Genomic DNA, 20,755 nt, shown 5'->3' with positions numbered 1-20,755 from the left:
TTTTTCCGAGTCAATCCTCGGTCTTGTTAGTGTGCTTGTTAGGGAGATTAAAATAATGCTTCGGTGCAGGCGATTAGCTAATAGACTAATTAACTGCAAATTCGGAAGAGAGCTCGAAGTAAATATTAACATTTTGAGGATATACATTATTGACATAAAATGTGAAGAAAAACTGTATGAATTCTTGCTTAACGATTTCCCAATTAGCTGAGAGTTTTTTCAATAAAACGTTTTAGTGACAAATGTATAAAAAAATTCCATATAAATGTTTTTAAACGCCTTGTCAGTTAGATGGCGAATAGGAGAACAGCAGAGGAAAAGACAAGCAAGAAGAATCGGAATAAGATAGGACGAACCAGCTTTGGGATCAGTTAGGGAGCCGTGAATTAAATTCGTGATTGAAACGAGCCAGATAAGCCACCAAACGCTGACTAAATTTTTGGTTCTACTCGCCTTTACTGGAACCACAACTAATACTTTAGAGTTGAGCAAAAGAAGCCGCGCCTGGTTTTCTAACAGTTAAAAATAGATGTATTGGTACTGTCTGTTCAGCTCTCTCGTCTATATCATTAAAATCCATCAAATAGTTAAAAAAATGCAAAATTATAACTTTAACATTAAACTCAGTCAATTGGCGATTATTAGGCAAATTTGACCTTCTTTACCTTCTTGGCTTAACGACCTGTTAGGAAATGCCGGCCATCAGGTAATGCCGGCCGGCTTACTAGATTTGTTGATAGTTGACAATACATGAGTCTACGTGGAAGAGATAAGTTAACATAGAGTGGGTCAAACTTCGCGTATACAATTTAAAAACACGGCGCTTTACAGACGACATTTAATTCACGGCACATACATAAAAACGGATCAGAGGTGCCAAATCGGGTACGGCGATCCTCTACGTCGAGCATCGATCTTGCGCGGACAACGATGGTCGGCTCCGTCCTGACGAACCATACAACACCTTTTCACGCCGTGATGCCATCCGCTTCACCAACACCATCATCTCCCAACACTGGAACTCCACATGGCACAACGTAGACCTCAGCAACAAACTCCGTCCCATCAAGCACAACACCGCTTCATGGGAAGACACCAAATCCAGTCATATCCAACGAGTCCTTTCCCGCCTCCGTATAGGTCACACCCGCCTTACACACTCTTACCTCCTAGAAAAATCCAGTCCTCCACTTTGTAACTTCTGTGGCGTTGACATCACCGTCCGCCACATCCTCACCGATTGCCATGGATACACGACACACCGAGCCACCTGCCAACTAGAAACTGATCTCACGACAATCCTTTCACCCGACAAACTTCAGCAGAACCGCCTTATTAGATTTTTACGCATCAGTAATTTATACAAAGAAATTTAAGCAATAGTTGTAACTTATCCAATACCATACGCCACAATCGCAATAGTTTTCCATAATATTTAAGCCACATATGCAATAGTTTTGTATTTGATTTAATCAGTTTTTTTTTTACAGTAGAGAGGCGAATGAAGTCTCTAAGACTCAAAGCCTCTATAAATAAAAATAAAAAAAAAAGATCTTGCGCGGAGCGATCTCGGCGGGACGGATAGGCTAAGGCCAGATAGTAGCCCCGGCGAATCGATCCGGTTGTCCAGGATTCTCTCAACAAGCAGCCTCCGAGCGTTGCAGTTTCGCTGGATTAGCGACTGCAACTGGGATTTGAACCCTGCTGTATGAAGACTGGCGCCGCTGCCACTATACCACCAGACCACCTCAGAGCGAAAATGGTTGAAGATCGTAGCCAAGCGTTCCCTACTACCTCCGTGAAGAAAGTCTTTATATTTCTGTTACACTGTGTGTTGCAATATTGTTCCTAAAGAACTAAAGTTAACAAAACAATATAAAACATATTAATCAATGATAGCCTACAGAAGCCTTTAGGATATTATAGAAGTAAATCAAATGGTTAAACTCAAAATAACCCAAAGATCAAACCCCAAAGATAAAACCAAGAAGATTAAACCCAAAATATCCAAACCATAATATTATTTGGTTAGTATTGTATTCTTTGAGCTATTTTCCTTCAATAGAAAAAAAAGGAAATCTCTATAAGTCGTTGCAATGGGAAAATGCGAATAACTTTCCACGTCTTTGGAGAAATTTGGAGTAGAATATCTTTAGGATTATATGCGTGAATAGCTCACAATTTTGCTCTCGATCAATTTTCCTGCTACAAGAAATACTGCTAAAAGCTTCCTCAATGCCGTACTAAAATATCAATGATAAAACTACATTTCTGCATGTGTAAATTCGCACTTCTGTGACGCATACATTGTACTGCTTTTGAAATAAAATGAAACACTCCCCTGTCCCCATACTAAAACGAAATATAACGATTTTGATTAAATACACAAACATCGTCGTGTGCCCGTACGCGTCAAGCGCTTTTAACCTCAACCTCAAAGCAAACAGAAACTCCTCAAAATATTTTAATCTCCCCTCCAAAATCTACTTATCCCGAGCGTACTCTGGCCAAATCAAACGAGCAAACCAGACCAGTCTACAAATAATATACTTGGGCCACGCGTAGCTCGTTTTGTTTTTTCACTATTATTAATTTTACCATCCGTTTTGCAATTGCTCATCAGAACCGACCGTCGCTCAAAGGGGTTGGAAAGTTTTCCACTATTTAGATCGCAGTTTAGTACCCGCACGAGTTCCAACCGCACGCTTCCAGGCACTGCACTGATTTCGCCGTTGGCCAGTAGTACGAAACGAAACGGTGGAACTCAACTAAATCTCATCACCGTCATCCACCCGGTTTAGCGGAAAGTTTCCCAAAAAAAAAAAAAAAAAACGTTTCGCCCTACCCCCACAATGCTGGACACAATTGGAAATGCAAGCAATGGTGGCCGGTGAAATTGTGCCGAATTCAATGAGGGAAGTAACATTCGCGCACTAGAGACTGCCCAAAGGCGGTACAAATGCTGCCTGTATTTGCTTGAAACAATGGCACAGTGAGACTGAGTATGAAGCAAAACATTTAATCCTACCAATGTGGTACGATTGCTTCCATTCATTCTGCATCCGGTGGCTCTGGGGAAGCTTCACTTGACCACACATGGCGTCCCGTCCGACTGTGGTGGATCATATGCAGCAGAATAGATTTTCCAACGAAGAAGGAAGAATGTGTTCCGGGGGCGTGCTGGAGAGCTTAGAACCAGTCGGTGAAACGTATCGTGCCATTGAATCATAATTCCTGGAGCCAAAATCCACCGAAAGCTTACCACCAAGAGAGAGAGAGAGAGAGCGCACGCGGAAAAGTTTCGTTACAAATTATACAATTTTCACGCGCTTGTTGCCTTCGACACACCGTACACTCACCGCGTATTCGTTTCATCTGGATTTCATTTTGAATTGAATTCAAAATATGTAATATATACGCGAGAGTTGCTTTTCCATTACGGTTGATTGTGGTCACACATCGGCCATCGCCGTTGGATGCAACAACTGCTGACTTTGCATCGGTCCTGGATGGAGTGAGTCGGGTTGGACAGACCTTCGCCATCATCATCACCATCTTCATCATTGCTATAACAGTATCTCAGTTAACCCGCTTGTGTGTATGTGTATGTGTGTGTGAAAGTGAAAATTCCTCAATTCATGAACAGTTACACGAAGTATGTCCCAAACGAACCGGTTTCGAAAGTAATAATCTCCAGGATCGCACAAAATTCACTCGCTACACACTATTTTGGATGAAAGAAAAATTCATTCAACTGTAAATATTGCCCAACAGAGCGTCTGATCAAGTTAAGCGAAGGATTTGGCGTTTTAGATTCAGTTAACGACAACATGAACCGAGCTTACGGGTAACCTGACGTTGTACTGCGGCTCCTGGTTTTTAACTCTTTAGCTAGTAGTTCGTAGGTATAATAACTTTTCGGACGATGGAAGCTCGGTGATGAGCAGCTACCTCAAGCAAATAAGAATCTTTCTTAATAGAAAAGACCGCGGTGATGACATATGGTACATACAGGGCGTTCGGGATAATTTTGACAGTCACCTACGGAGAAAGAAAAAACTTTTTTATGGCAAAATTAATCATCGGGAAATTTTTGTGTTTGTTTTAGAAATAGTAGCTTATCATGTATTTTATTCATTTTATTCAAAATATCCGCCCTCGGCTTCTATTACGGCCTCCATCCGTCTCCGGAACCGGGAACAAGCCCTGGCGACAGTTTCGCGAGGTAGGGCCGCGAAAACCGACCTGATTTTCGCCATCAGCTCCACGTTGGTGTTGCTGGAGTTTCTGTTGGTGTCCCGTTCCACCGCGCCCCACACGAAATAATCCACTGGATTAAGATCCGGGGAGCTGGGAAGCCACACATTCGGCGCGGTGAAGTCGTTGAAAAAGGCCGCCAACCACTTTATCGTTTTGGAGGCTGTATGGCACGGAGCGGAATCCTGCTGGAACACGTACGGTCTGCCGTTGGCCACTATCGTGATCCAAGGCTTTACGACGGTGTCCAGCATGGAAATGTACCCGGCCGCGTTCAGCCTCAGCCCCTGCTCGAAAAAGTGGGGCGGCATCACGTCCCCTTCCGATGACACGCAGGAAAACACCATCACCGTCTGGGGGAACTTGGTTTGCGGCACCCGTGGCATGTCCGCCGGGCAGTAAGCCAGCCACCGGTTGTTCTGGGTGTTAACCGTGTCGGCGGTTGTCGCGTCCGGCGCGGATCATCATGATGCACTTCCACAATGTACTCTTTTTTGGCATTTTTTTTATCACGAGATGTTTTCGCTGCTTGTTCCGTACACTTTTAGCTGTCGAATGACGTATTGCTTGTTTTCCTATGCCAACTCCATCACGAGTTATAAACAATATTATTTATTTATTTATTTATAATTAATAATGACGGTCCAGGGCCGTATTGTCAACACCGCTTGTGTTGAATAAATTTTATAAATCATACTGATAAGGCATTTCCTCCTCATTCTTTGCCTTATCCCGGGCATACTCGGTTTTATAAAGAAAAATGTAACTGTCAAAATTATCTCGCACATTTACACATTTACATTTACATAACTTATTTAACCGTTGCTTGGTGGTCGCTTTTACCTTTCCCTTTGGGCCGAGCGTTCGTTACGCAACAGTAAACGATCGTGTGGTTAGATGTGGTGAGATAATGCTGCTTCACGAAGCGTCTGGTAAGCTGGGTGTTAAATTCGCTGTGAGAAATGAAATGAGGTATGCGAATCTAACATTCAGATATCGCAGCAATTTCATTTCCATCAGTTTCACCAATGAATATGCTGACTCAAGTATACTCCTTTGCTATCAGCGGCGGATTGACCTTTGTGTTAACCACCAGAGCAGTACGAACCTCGTCTATGAAGATCTCCAAAGGGGGAGGGGGGAGGTGGTTCAGTTTTTCAATAGCACCCCTCTCCGCCCTCACCCTACGTGCAAAGAAAAAAACATGGAGGAAATGGCTAAAAAAGTTTGTAAATAATCAGCAAGGGATGGAAATACGGTGATGAGTCGTAACATTTGATCTAATTTGGTGACTAACCACATTTTAGTATCGTCGTCTTAACGTTGATTGCTATCTATAAATAAAGGAAGAAGAAACATTCCAATTTGGATTTATTGCCTTAAAAAATTATGCGGAAACAAATTTTGACTTTAATTTACATTTCGTTTGGCAGTAAAATAGTTTCTCCTTCCAAAGAGAAAAATATTCTTAATAAATATTCCGTTCTTGTTCGTATCGAAAAGTGCAAGCGTATTTTGCACCAAAATTCGATTTCGAGTAACAGGGAAACATACTAGTGCAGGTGATAGCATTTTCGTGACAAAAAAAAAACGAATTTTACTCAGCTGGTAGAAGGAAGGACTACCGTCAAGTGCTTTGCGCTTTGCATACTGAGCTACGCTTCAAAATCCGCATAAGAATCCAGCAGAAAATTGGCTCAAAACGAGGCAAATTTCGATGCCAAGTAACAGGGGAGCATACCAGGCAAGGAGGTAGGAAATCGAAGTTTAAAAAAGCTATTTGTTCTCAATTTTGTTTATTTTTTTAAATATTTGTTAAAAACGACCTCCACAATGTGTTTTTTTTTTAATGTAGAAATAAACTAAGGGAAGTCATTTCCGGTCCGACCAGGACGTTCCGCATACCGTTGGATGTGTTGGATGTGCTTTTCGCACAACGCGTTTCTTTTGTCCAACATTCCACTCTGATCCCTCCACCCACCACCAAGTTATTGCGGAAAAACTGCGGAAAAGGGTTTATGTGGAATAACTCGGCAGGGGGTGGAGTTCAGATTGGACCAAAACTGAGCGAGTGATCGCCGATTTTCCGCGCAAAAACCATTCATTGCAAAATAACTGGACGCGGGGTGGAGGGATAGGGGTGGAGTGTTCCACAAAAAGAGGTATGGTTCAAAGACGCATCCATTCGATGCGTAACACTCCAATCGGATCAAAAATGAGAGAGTTATCGTCGATTTCCACAGAAATGCTGTCGCAAAATGGGTTTTTCTGTTATAACTGGACAATGGGGTGGTGGAATAGGGATCAGGTGTTCCACAAAAAATCTCAAAGAAACGCGGCTCAAAGAAACATCCAACGATATGCGGGACGCTTCGCTCGGACCAAGAATGAGCGAGTTATCGTTAATTTCCGCTGAAAAACTGGGCTGAGGGTAGAGGGATCGGGTTGGGGTGTTCGGCAAAAAGTTGCATGGCTTCAAGACGCATCCAACGATATGCCGGACGCCAGGATCGGACCAGAAATGGCCGAGTTATCGCTGATTTTCCACGGGAATGTTTTAGTTTTTCCGCAATAACTGGGTAGGGGGTGGAGGGATCGGGTTGAAGTGTTCGGCAAAAAGATGCGTAGCCTCAAGACGCATCCAAAAGTATGCCGGACGCCAGAATCGGACCAAGCATGAACGATTGATCAACGATTTTCCACGGGAATGTTTTAGTTTTCCCGCAATAACTGGGCGGCGGGTGGAGGGATCGGGTTGGAGTGTTCGGCAAAAAGTTGCATGGCTTCAAGACGCATCCAACGATATGCCGGACGCCTAGATCGGACCAGAAATGGCCGAGTTATCGCTGATTTTCCACGGGAATGTTTTAGTTTTTCCGCAATAACTGGGTAAGGTGTGGAGGGATCGGGTTGGAGTGTTCGGCATAAAGTTGCATGGCCTCAAGACGCATCCAACGATATGCCGGACGCCAGAATCGGACCAAGAATGAACGAGTGATCAACGATTTTCCACGGGAATGTTTTAGTTTTTCCGCAATAACTGGTTGGAGGGTGGAGGGATCGGGTTGGGGTGTTCAGCATAAAGTTGCATGGCCTCAAGACGCATCCAATGGTATACCGGACGCCAGGATCGGACCAAGAATGAACGAGTTATCGCTGATTTTCCACGGGAATGTTTTAGTTTTTCCGCAATAACTGGGTAGGGGGTGGATGGATCGGGTTGGGGTGTTCGGCAAAAAATTGGTTGGCCTCAAGACGCACCCAACGGTATGCCGGACGCCAGGATCGGACCAAGAATGAACGAGTGATCAACGATTTTCCACGGGAATGTTTTAGTTTTTCCGCAATAACTGGTTGGAGGGTGGAGGGATCGGGTTGGGGTGTTGGGCAAAAAGTTGCATGGCCTCAAGACGCATCCAACGATATGCCGGACGCCTAGATCGGACAAGAAATGGCCGAGTTATCGCCGATTTTCCTCGGGAATGTTTTAGTTTTTCCGCAATAACTGGTTGGAGGGTGGAGGGATCGGGTTGGGGTGTTCGGCAAAAAGTTGCATGGCCTCAAGACGCATCCAACGGTATGCCGGACGCTTGGATCGGACCAAGAATGAACGAGTGATCACCGATTTTCCATGGGAATGTTGTTATTTTCCGCATTAGCTGGTCGGAGGGTGGAGCGATCGGGTTGAGGTGTTAGGCTAAAAGTTGCATGGCCTCAAGACGCATCCAACGGTATGCCGGACGCTTGGATCGGACCAAGAATGAACGAGTGATCACCGATTTTCCATGGGAATGTTGTTATTTTCCGCATTAGCTGGTCGGAGGGTGGAGGGATCGGGTTGAGGTGTTCGGCTAAAAGTTGCATGGCCTCAAGACGCATCCAATGATATGCCGGACGCCTGGATCGGACTAGGAATGGCCGAGTTATCGCCGATTTTCCACGGGAATGTTTTAGTTTTTCCGCAATAGCTGGGCGGCGGGTGGAGGGATCGGGTTGGGGTGTTCGGCAAAAAGTTGCATGGCCTCAAGACGCATCCAACGGTATGCCGGACGCTTGGATCGGACCAAGAATGAACGAGTGATCACCGATTTTCCATGGGAATGTTGTTATTTTCCGCATTAGCTGGTCGGAGGGTGGAGCGATCGGGTTGAGGTGTTCGGCTAAAAGTTGCATGGCCTCAAGACGCATCCAACGGTATGCCGGACGCCTGGATCGGACCAAGAATGAACGAGTGATCACCGATTTTCCATGGGAATGTTGTTATTTTCCGCATTAGCTGGTCGGAGGGTGGAGCGATCGGGTTGAGGTGTTGGGCTAAAAGTTGCATGGCCTCAAGACGCATCCAATGATATGCCGGACGCCTGGATCGGACCAGAAATGGCCGAGTTATCGCTGATTTTCCACGGGAATGCTGCTGGCCGAATTTCCCGTCGAGTGCCTCGAAAATGCCCCTTAGGTGCCTTTAATTTCCAAAAATCACGTTGTGGAGGTCTTTTTAAACGATATTCGAATAAAGAAACAAAAATGAGAATAAAACTCTTAAAATTGAAAGACAAACTTAAAATCGAGCGGAAAAATATTTGTCATGACGGAAAGAAATTATTTTTCAACCGGTTTTTTAAATTTCCATTTGCTACCTCCTCGGATTCATGCTCTCCTGTTACTCCTGGTCGAATTTTGCCGCATAAAAATTTCCAGATTTTGCCAAAAATTGCCAGATTTTTGCCACAAAAATCCGACCAGGAGTAACAGGAGAGCATGATTTCGTGGAGGTAGCTCGGGTCAGCCAAAAATTTCCAAATCTCAACTTTAAATCCTAAATCGTTTAAAAAATCCCGGGTCAAAATTAAAAGTTGAATTCCAAACTTAAAATTTCCAACGCAACTTTAAAACTGACTTTGGATTTTTAAACTGATTTTGGAAATTTTTGGCCGACCCGAGCTACCTCCACGCAATCATGCTCTCTTGTTACTCCTGGTCGGATTTTTGTAGCAAAAATCTGGCAATTTTTATGCGGCTAAATTCGACCAGGAGTAACAGGAGAGCATGAATTCGAGGAGGTAGCAAATGGAAATTTAAAAAACCGGTTGAAAAATAATTTCTTTCCGTCATGACAAATATTTTTCCGCTCGATTTTAAGTTTGTCTTTCAATTTTAAGAGTTTTATTCTCATTTTTGTTTCTTTATTCGAATATCGTTTAAAAAGACCTCCACAACGTGATTTTTGGAAATTTAAGGCAACTAAGGGGGATTTTCGAGGCACTCGACGGGAAATTCGGCCAGCAGCATTCCCGTGGAAAATCAGCGATAACTCGGCCATTTCTGGTCCGATCCAGGCGTCCGGCATATCATTGGATGCGTCTTGAGGCCATGCAACTTTTAGCCCAACACCTCAACCCGATCGCTCCACCCTCCGACCAGCTAATGCGGAAAATAACAACATTCCCATGGAAAATCGGTGATCACTCGTTCATTCTTGGTCCGATCCAGGCGTCCGGCATACCGTTGGATGCGTCTTGAGGCCATGCAACTTTTAGCCGAACACCTCAACCCGATCGCTCCACCCTCCGACCAGCTAATGCGGAAAATAACAACATTCCCATGGAAAATCGGTGATCACTCGTTCATTCTTGGTCCGATCCAAGCGTCCGGCATACCGTTGGATGCGTCTTGAGGCCATGCAACTTTTTGCCGAACACCCCAACCCGATCCCTCCACCCGCCGCCCAGCTATTGCGGAAAAACTAAAACATTCCCGTGGAAAATCGGCGATAACTCGGCCATTCCTAGTCCGATCCAGGCGTCCGGCATATCATTGGATGCGTCTTGAGGCCATGCAACTTTTAGCCGAACACCTCAACCCGATCCCTCCACCCTCCGACCAGCTAATGCGGAAAATAACAACATTCCCATGGAAAATCGGTGATCACTCGTTCATTCTTGGTCCGATCCAAGCGTCCGGCATACCGTTGGATGCGTCTTGAGGCCATGCAACTTTTAGCCTAACACCTCAACCCGATCGCTCCACCCTCCGACCAGCTAATGCGGAAAATAACAACATTCCCATGGAAAATCGGTGATCACTCGTTCATTCTTGGTCCGATCCAAGCGTCCGGCATACCGTTGGATGCGTCTTGAGGCCATGCAACTTTTAGCCTAACACCTCAACCCGATCGCTCCACCCTCCGACCAGCTAATGCGGAAAATAACAACATTCCCATGGAAAATCGGTGATCACTCGTTCATTCTTGGTCCGATCCAAGCGTCCGGCATACCGTTGGATGCGTCTTGAGGCCATGCAACTTTTAGCCGAACACCCCAACCCGATCCCTCCACCCGCCGCCCAGCTATTGCGGAAAAACTAAAACATTCCCGTGGAAAATCAGCGATAACTCGGCCATTTCTGGTCCGATCCAGGCGTCCGGCATATCATTGGATGCGTCTTGAGGCAATGCAAGTTTAAGCCGAACACCCCAACCCGATCGCTCCACCCGCCGCCCAGCTATTACGGAAAAACTAAAACATTCCCATGGAAAATCGGTGATCACTCGTTCATTCTTGGTCCGATCCAAGCGTCCGGCATACCGTTGGATGCGTCTTGAGGCCATGCAACTTTTAGCCGAACACCCCAACCCGATCCCTCCACCCGCCGCCCAGCTATTGCGGAAAAACTAAAACATTCCCGTGGAAAATCAGCGATAACTCGGCCATTTCTGGTCCGATCCAGGCGTCCGGCATATCATTGGATGCGTCTTGAGGCCATGCAAGTTTAAGCCCAACACCTCAACCCGATCCCTCCACCCGCCGCCCAGCTATTGCGGAAAAACTAAAACATTCCCGTGGAAAATCGGCGATAACTCGGCCATTCCTAGTCCGATCCTGGCGTCCGGTATACCTTTGGATGCGTCGTAGGGCCGCGCACCTTTTTATCGAACACCCCAAACCAATCCCTCCTCATCCCGCCCGGCTATTGCTGAAAAACCAAAACATTCCCGTGGAAAATCGGCTATAACTCAGCCATTCCTGGTCCGATCCTGGCGTCCGGTATACCTTTGGATGCGTCTTGAGGCCATGCAACGTTTTGCCCAACACCCCAACCCGATCCCTTCACTCCTCTACCAGTTGTTTCACGAAAAAGGAGTTTTTCAGTGAGAAATCAGCGATAACTCGCTCACTCCTGGTCTGATACCGTTGGATGCGTCTTTGGGCAGCGCATCTTTTTGTGGAACAACTTTAACCGATACCTCCGACTCAAGTTATCTGCAGTGTTTGTCTTATTTAGATGAATGTTCAACGGTCATAAAAAAATAAGTGTTAGGAAAGTATGTTATAAATTCGATTAGAAGGCTCCATATGGGTAGGAAAAATCGTGCACTTACCCTGCTTACATTCAATGTGATATCTCACTTTCCACTCCGCTTAGGGGCTTCCCAGAATGGCTAAATCCACCACAGTTTGGGATGGAGAGTTGGCGCTATATTATATGACTTCCATAAAGGTTCGGTGTGTAGAGTGTCGAACTACGAGCTCGAACGGTCAATAGTTTAAGTTTCATGAAATTTATCCTGGAATCATGATAATTGATTTATTTATTTATTTATTATTACATAGAGTCATCTAGCCTATTTCGGCCTACATAACTATTCTAATTTAACGTAATTGACAAGAAGAACACTATCGAAACGAAAACCCCTTTTTTCAAAATACCTTTACAGAACACAATAAAAACCATAAATTCAATTGTCACAATAGGTGCCACGAAAGATTAGTTTAAGATTATTAATGCTAGTGTTGTGATGCGCGTTAGACAAGACCAAAGTAGCAGATAATAGAGCGCACGTGTCAATATTTTTTGCACTGTTTCCAGCCTGTCAATTCTGTACTGTTGCCCTGGTGTCCATATAATAGAAGTAAATTCTAAAATTGGCCTAACAATAGCACAGAATACAGAGATTTAAGACTATGAGGGTCCTTGGAATCCTTGCCTAACTATGAAAAAAACTTAATAATCGACACGCCTTAGAAATAGGAAGTTCGTGATGTTCTTCGAAAGTTATCCTAGAGTCTAATAGTACACCTAAATCACGAATGACGTCTGTACACGGAACTGAGCTGCCAGCTAATTTGCAATCAAATTCATTAGGTGACCATTTTCTACAGTACGTTATAACCGAGCATTTTAAAACATTTACACGCATAAAGTTTAAAGAACAACAGGACATGAAACGATTTGAACAGTTTTGCAGTACATCACAGTCGTCAATGTGTGATACAGCCACAATGAACTTTAAGTCATCAGCATACAGCAGTTTACAGGAGTCAGAAAACGCGTGGAAAATGTCATTAATAAAAATGACAAACAGCAGAGACCCAACAATGCTGCCTTGTGAAACCCCTGACGGTATTGGTAAAGGGCGCAGAAAACGATGAGTTGATTTTGATCATGATACTCCTGTTCATTAAGTAGCTATGAAGCCATCGGACTAATCGTTGTAACTAAGCAGCTTAGTAATCAATAAAACCCCATGCTGATTTTTAAATAACGTGTGTTTGAAACCGCTTAACAGGTACCGAGCGATTAAAATCTCGTAAATTTTGCTGCCTGCACATAACATGAAGATTCCCCACGGTAATTCTCCACCTTATGTCGGCCTCGGCCGTCTTGTCTGAGATCCATTAATTCTTTATTGCTGATATGTTTTACCCGGTGAATTCTATATTTTCATCATCAAGCAAAGTAGAACTTCACACCATTGGACTGTCAGTTTTTCTCCAATTATATATCATATACAGATGGACAACAGGTAGTAGGTGGCACTGTACCTACTACGTACCATATAAAAAGAAAAAAAGGAAAGGGGCCTTTGTTTGTACATTTATGCCACACATGAAGTTTGTTCTTATCCGCCATAATCAATCCGGATGAGAACAAAATGTATGGTTGGTGTATGGAAAGCAAGAGCTTCGTAGAACAAATAAAATGCAAATATTTGTGTTGAACAAAAACAAAAAATACAGTACGGTATGGAAATCTTAAAGCAAACAGATATTTCCGTTCGGTGAACTGATGAGAACGAAGTCAAACATTGGAGCATTTAGTTTTTTATCTTATATGTTAGAATTCTACACCCTTGACATCAATAGAACCTTGAAGCAATACGCACGGAAGGTTATTTGTGCGAGATATTGTTAAATGTTGAGCAACAGCAGCATTTTTATTCTATAAACGTTGGTGATCCCTGCTGTTCACCGGAAAACGTCCTGCAAACAATAGCGGACAATATTATTAATTATATCCACCGGCTATTTCACATAAAATAATACAGAAAAAAAATTGAACGAATCTACTTTATTTTTAATTCAGTTTTAATTATGTTAAACATTTTGCGAAAATGTTTCTATCGTTAGATAAATATTTGCATCGATTCTAAGTCTGTTTTTGCCATTGTAATGATAATAGGACTGAAGAACATAATACCATAAAATAAGACCATTAATCAATTTTTTAAAAAACAAAAAATCACCCTACATTCTTTATAGATTTGAACAACTTCTTTTTACTCTTTTCAATGCTAGAATTGGTTTGCTTGTACCTTAAAAAAATGACCTCTTTTTAGGTTTTAAAGTTTTTGAACTCTTTTCAGGGTTTTTTTTATACTCTTGCGCAATCATTTGTGAAGTTATGGATGAAAACAAAATTGCTAAGGATAGTTCAGATGCAGCCACAGATTGCTGCTACCTTGTAGAAGTATCGGAAGCAGCAATAAAAAAATATTTATAAAAATATTTTATCTATTTATTTCCAATTAATTATGACGGTAAAATGCTGTTTTGTCAACACCGCTTGTGATGATTAAATTATATGAACAAAAAGATAAGGCACTTCCTTCCTATTCTTTGCCTTATCGCGGGCATACTAGGATGTATTTATAAAAATAGTCTTAAATTACAGATCTAGAGATTAGATCTTCCAAACAGAATCCCATAATTTGGATAAAATTGAGCGGAAGCGGTTCTACAACTTCAGGCATAAGGCAACATGCTACACATGGGCAAACATGTGTAGAAGAACATATAAACATTTGCTTTAATATTTACAACTTAGTAGAAAATGTTATTCAATTGTTTCTGTGGATTTGTAGTTTTATTTTTTTAATTTCCTTAAATTAAATATTTTTAAGTCACATTGCAAATTTCATAGATCCAATGTGAACTGTTGTTAGTCCAACTTCAAAAGAGAATTGTTTGAACAAAGTATGCAATAATTAATCTAGTTGTTGATAATTATTATCCCACAATGTTTACGTAAAAATAATTAAGATAATCCAGCAACGTGCAGTTAAAGAGCGGCAACAACCTATCAGTGTTTAAAAAATACTTAATCGCTATAATGTCCTGTTTCGAAGAATTCTCACACCAAGCATTCATTGCAATCCATTAACAATCATTCATTCATTTCAACGACTCCATTTAAAAACTTCACCTATGTTTGCTACATTAACAAAATTAAAATTGATAGCACTTATCACACCATTCTGTTAGCAATAAGTAGAAATTTACACTATGGAATATTATCCTTATTTTCCCAGAACTTGTACCTTTGTTGAATGATTAAATAAATAAAAAGTGTTCCACATCCTGTTGTGTTTGCTCTGTAATTTTTAACCGAATAATTATAAATTCGAATGAGAGAAATTTGTGTAGAACAATTTCACACGTAACAAAGATTGTTTTAACCTTCAATGTGTAACAAACACAATTTCTCATTAAAAATGCAATCAAAAGACCTTTTTTGGAAAGCAAACGTTGGAAGAAATGCACTCAAACGTACACATCTCGGCCATAAATATCTTCAATTCATTAATATATGTCCGTTTACGGCAAAAAAAAAGGCTCTCTAACACTAACAATCGACGGATTTCGTTCGCCCCGTGTAAACCAAATCACCAGCCCGCCGCTGTGCAATAAACCGTACATCAATATTTGTTAAAAGCAAACGCTAAAACTATACGATGCCATTAAATTAATTGCACTAACGAACGTATGATACGGCATAAACCCCATTGCCAGCTTGCCATCGGTTCGTGAGCGGAATACTTACACACAAACACACACATTACATACTAAGAGAGACAAAAGGACGACAAAAGGCAAATGGATCCAAGGAAGAGGGCAAGAGGCAAGAAGAGGTTGGAAAAAGAAAAAAGAAGCTTCCAATCCCCTTCATTCTAAAACCCATCGTTCGATCCGGCCATGTGACATAGGATTACCGGAAGTGCACGCGAAAGTGCAACCGACAATATCGCACAATCGACGTGACCGTGACTCACGGCACGTCCTTCCCCAAAAAGGGAGCGTGGTGCACACCTGTGCGCCCGGCCAACCAACCGCAGGGGGGCCGCAGCGGAGAGAGGCAAGAGAGAAAAACATTTTCCCTGTTTTCGTGCAAATTAATTTCCGATTTGCCAGTACCACCAGTATTGCCACCCCGAAATGGCATTCACAAAACGTTGGCGCAACATTGGCACAATTAGACGCGCATTGACGTCGTGGTTGTAGGGGTTTTTTTTTTTTTTTTTGGGAGATTCTACCGACACCCGTCCCAACTCGTGTTCGACTCTGTTGCAGTTTAGTAATCGCAACACACAAGAAACTCTACTCTCCGAATCGAAACGATAAGTATTAGGAAAAGCTGCAATCATTGTGCTCTCGGTGCTTTTCTCCCCTCCCTGCTACTCCCTTTTCTGCCACTCACCCAGTAACGCAGGGCTGCAACTTTGATAACTTTCTCCGATGGAGTATGCATTAAATAAAATTATTATTTACTTGCAGCAAAACAGCGCACCGGCACGAGCGGATGTTCTGCTGCTCCCATTCTTGATTGCTCTTGCATGTTCATAATGCATTGCTTTGGTTCACTGCTACCGTAACACTGTATCCGAAGGCACCGGTACTGCCAGTGCGCCTTTCCCGTGGAGCTCACCCAACCGAAACACAATGAGGCCAAAGTTGTGCCTTTTATGAAGCGGGAAAGATCCACTGGTAACATGCATCGCATCTGCTTACCAACACTGGTTTTACTATTAGTTCGCCTTCCATTCCACTGTCTGGCAGGGTAAACCAACTGCCAGCCTCGTACGCACCAGCGTTCTGCTTGCAATATCAACTTCATGAGCTTGCTTCGGCTACCGACACACCAACACATGCAGGCATATCCAACAGCGGGCAAACATACGCCTCAAGGACCCAACCAACCCTACCAAGAATCGAAGTAGAAAAGGTCACAAAATAATAAATATGCATTTTCTCGTGATTCCTTTCGCTGCTACTACTGCTACTACCATTCCCGGCACTACAAAAGCCTACGCTGTGTACCGCCGAGCACTGCACAAATGCTGCTGTGCAGTACTAAAACAATATGAAAATGCACTACTACACGCTGCATCTCCCTTCGCTTGCACAAGCGGCAACACCGGGGAAGAGTTGGAGTAAAAATTATTGCCTTTCGGTAAACATGATATACATTAGGTTTGCTCTCTGTGACCCGCGCGGCAAACAACGCTCGCTCGCTTGCCGGTTCGATGTGAAAAACTACCGGGCCTAGCCGGACGGATCAACGGGCTGGATTTATTTTAAACGGCAGAAAAGACAAAACCTACAGACAAAAAGCCGGATTGCTGGATATTAATGTTTCGAGTGACTCATTATAGGGGTAGGCGCGAGCAACGGAGCTGGGATAGAGTTTTTAGGGTCTAGTTTGGGGCCTTCTTTGTTTGTAGTGCACTATCGGAAAGCCATTGTTATTACACAAGTTTTTAAAGCTTGTTTCAATTTATACCTTTTTCTTATCAAATTGGTTTCATTAAAAGGAAGTTTTACAACTCCTACTCTTACTCTGGTTTACTTTCATGAAATTTCAAAAAAATATGTTACACCCGACGCCCACAGGTCCTTACAATGCCATTCTCTAAGATTTTTGGAGACAATTTGGAGGGATTGACCTAGGAAATTTTACTACGCTAGAGTTTGTAATGTATGATGATGTTTAGCAGTGGCGGATTAAACTTTTTGAAGACATTAGGAGGCTCTTACCCATCCACATTCTATTACCTGTAGGGTATTTGTTGTTTTAAATGAAAATCGATGGCCTGATTAACCCTTTCGAGATGATTCTCTCGATACTCGCATCGTAACTTTTTCAAACACCTCATCAACCGGGTTGAAAAGACAACACCTGCATGCCGGAGGGTCACGCGAGCCAACCATGGTCCGAGGCTCCGAGACCGGAGCATTCTGGCTGGCACGTATAGAAGGCAAGCCCTATTATCCATGCCACGAACCTGGCAGCGTAGCGCAAACCGCGTAGCTCTTCGTTGAATGGATTGAAGCTGCGAGTCCAGGAAGGCCAACTCACTCTGCTCATCAGCGTTCAAACCCGAGAGCAGTATAACGACTTGCTGCAGAGGGGATCATAGAACTCCCGCATCATGTTAGTAATCAAGCCTAGCTATTGGTTGCATAATCGAGCTGTTCCTGTAAAGACAGCCTCGCCGCAAAAAAAAACACACACCTCGATATTTGACACAAGGATCCGTCCATTTAGTTCATAACTGACGAGTGTAAGTGCTCTCGATCGGCAAAAGATTATGGCGGATTTGTCGATGCATAGAGTTAAAGCGTTGCGCTTGCATCTGGAGACGAACCCACACAGTGCACCTTGAAGAATTCGACGATCCTCAAGCTTACGAATTTGACGGAAATGGTTTGGATCATTCGCGAATAGGAGAAAGTAATCGTCATGAAGCACCTTCGACGGGTCGTTGATGTATAGGAAGAATAGCAGCGGCCCAAGACTTGAAAAGTATCTCAACTCCTACCCTTTCAAGGGGCCTTTAACACGAAATTCCGAGGTCTAATACGAGGCAGCGCCCGGGCGCCCTAAGAGGCCGCTTACTGTGCCCAAGAACAAGACCATCATACTCAGATTAGCCCGCGAGTTAAAACGTGTTTAACATCACGTCTGTCAATGTCTGTCCTTTAGCGTGTCCAAATCGTCAAAGTGTGCTAATAACAATTTCTAATCTGTACTACTAAAATAAGAAGATAATGAACAACTTACCAAAACAGTCTTCCAATTCTCGCCCAGAACACAGCACAAACGTATCCTTTGCAGTAAACAAGTCCTTTATTGAATGTTTCTCCTCCATCCGTCAGATTCTCCGGAGAAGGCAAGCTCTAAATGGTGCACGGAGTAAGCGAATGAGCGTCCCGCACAACATGACATCGGCAACACACCAAAGCTAACACAACATTTTTCATCCACCGAATCAATCTCTTGCGCCGCAGCAGTCGTTCATCATTTCGCTTGCTTTAATCTATTTCACTTATTGCTTTTCCATTAAAGAGGATCTTTGCGGTACGCGATTCTTCTCACTGTGTAAGACTCCATTAGCTTCTCTTGATCCCTTCTTTCATAACCACGTGTACTATAGTGTACTATCAATCCATTCAACAATATTTTAATTTGCAAACAAGCTTTCCTTCCTCCATCAGCAGAGTTTTACGTTTCCTCGTCTTTAACAATGAATTGCTCTCGTTTTCGTTAATGTTATTGTTCTCTTCATCCGATAGTGTGTCCCAATTTATCAGTTGCTTATCATATAATATGGCCATGTACCGCAAGTAAGATGCTTCTTATCGTGTATGAGGGTGATTATGTAGCAGAAGCGTAGAAACTGCGCGGCCAGTTCCCTCTAGTGATTCTGTATGCAATAAGATAAGTAAACTAACAAACAACAATGCTCACAAAGATATATAACTACGCGCGGGTCATTATCTTGGCGATGGCGAATGAAGGTATACCTTTCTGTGCGTGTTATCTACCTTTGTTTCTGTAATTATGTTTCTATTTTTAAGTTTATATTGCAATCTACTCTAGTAACTATAACTGTGGATCTCTCACCATCGAAGCGGTACAGCATTTGAACCAAATGAAAGTATCTTATAAATAAAACTGATGGACTAGAATAACTGAAGTCTGCACAAATGGTTGGCCCGCCTATCGAAATCGTAATCGTTAGAATAGTGTTTAACATTAATTTAAATAATCGTCTTTTGTGATGTAATTAAATTCAAAATAAGAAAAATAAAATACACACACATTATGTGTCACATTTTCAACCGTTCCCTGCAGTAAGGCTATGCGCGAAACAAGTGCTACATACAGAGCACTTCTTCGCAATGATGAAAGAGTCTTGGAGTTCCGTAATCATACCGCATTGCGCGCATCGAAAGTACTTAATTATGAGATGGGTTTTGCTTTTTTTGCAATCAAAACCTCCAATCCTTAATCAAAACATCAAGAGCGACGGCACTGATGAATGATTGGCTACACTCGGAACAGTCGCAAAAACTGCACCATTTACGTTCATAAATAGTGTCTCCTGCTTTGCCAAAGCTGGACTAATGTGCTTATCTACTGTTGATTACAGTTGCTTTTGATAAATAATTATTAACATAAGATTCGATTATAATGAAACGCTGCTGTTTTGCTCGTTGCTTGTTTTGGTCAACTGTAAAGCGTTAAGAGGAATAGCAATAAAACTGTATATTTGTGTGAGTGGGTGGCTCTTAATTACACTTCAACTCATGCTTAATCATCCATCATGGCGTCACACATCAAACGAAACTAATCAGATTGTGCGTTGAAACGCTGAAATAATATGGCAGAATAATAATTACTGCAACACGAGGCAGAAGCTTTGCTTTTTTTCTCCTATGTTGTTGGTCGAGTAACTACAAAGCTTGACTGATTGCATTCGAGTTATCTTAACTGGTTAATTATGTTGGCGCAACGCCATTGTTTGATCCGCGTTCATCCATCGACAAGATATTGATAATTGAACACACAAACGCAGTCAATGTAGAGTAAAAATTAAAATTAACTCATAATCCATCTTCAATTACATTTGGTGGGACAAGATCATATTGTAATAAAGTTTTTTTTTAAATTATTGCAAAAATACAACCACTCGACTCGTACACAAACTGACACACGTACAAAATGAAACAGCTCAAACGTACACACTTACTACAGCACAGTTTGATAAATATCGTCTTATAAAGTTGTAGACAAAGTTGAATAAAAGACAGTTTGCCAGAGTGGCGATGCGAAAAATTGCTTATTAAAGTACCATAATAGGCCACCGTAATCATAGTAGGAATACAGAACAGTCAGAGTCCTCGGGCACTCTTCTAAGATTATCATTGTGCGTACACTGAGCTATATACTCTACAGTTATCTGTGGCACTCTGTGGCACTCGTGTACCTTCTTCGTATAAAGATTCTTTTGTTGTTGATAATGGGGTAAAAATGATTGCCTTTAAACTCGTCATAAAAAAAAAAAACGTTACAACGCCTTCCTTTCCGCCCTTTAGCTGCCCAAAGCTGGCCCTGAAGGGAGGAATGCTTACAAATCATAATTGAGCATAAAATGTCC

The 20,755-nt window shown here is 42.6% G+C and overlaps 2 protein-coding genes across 2 annotated transcripts in view; one reads left to right on the top strand and one right to left on the bottom strand.

Moving 5' to 3' along the window:
* The window catches only part of LOC126565732 (uncharacterized), a 578,093-nt gene that overhangs the window by 389,527 nt on the left and 167,811 nt on the right, over nucleotides 1–20,755 (bottom strand). The gene's annotated exons all lie outside the window — the stretch shown is intronic.
* The window catches only part of LOC126557323 (transcription factor IIIB 90 kDa subunit), a 525,788-nt gene that overhangs the window by 385,238 nt on the left and 119,795 nt on the right, over nucleotides 1–20,755 (top strand). The window lies entirely within an intron of this gene.

Source organism: Anopheles maculipalpis, chromosome 2RL (assembly GCF_943734695.1).
Source record: "Anopheles maculipalpis chromosome 2RL, idAnoMacuDA_375_x, whole genome shotgun sequence".
NCBI classification, from domain to species: Eukaryota; Metazoa; Arthropoda; class Insecta; order Diptera; family Culicidae; genus Anopheles; species Anopheles maculipalpis.
The sequence above is the reverse complement of the archived record's forward strand: the minus strand, read 5'-3'. Positions and strand labels throughout refer to the sequence as shown.